This window comes from Octopus bimaculoides, chromosome 5 (assembly GCF_001194135.2).
Source record: "Octopus bimaculoides isolate UCB-OBI-ISO-001 chromosome 5, ASM119413v2, whole genome shotgun sequence".
NCBI lineage: Eukaryota > Metazoa > Mollusca > Cephalopoda > Octopoda > Octopodidae > Octopus > Octopus bimaculoides.
In genome coordinates this window covers 44490780-44491032 of record NC_068985.1, presented here as the reverse complement: position 1 = coordinate 44491032, position 253 = coordinate 44490780, and positions in this window count along the sequence as shown.

Here is a 253-nt window from a genome sequence, read left to right as displayed (position 1 = left end):
CTGTCACGTTCTGAGTTCAAATTCCACCGAGGTCGACTTTGCTTTTCATCCTTTCGAGGTCGATAAATTAAGTACCAGTTGCGTATTGGGGTCGGTCTAATCGACTGGCCCACTCCCAAAAAAATTTGTGCCTTGTGCCTAGAGTAGAAAAGATTATTATTAGTAGTAGTAGTAGCAGCAGTAGTAGTTCCTGTGTTGTTTTTGCTCATGCCTTAGTTAGCAGAGATGTGTATGTGTGATGTGAGTGTGTGTG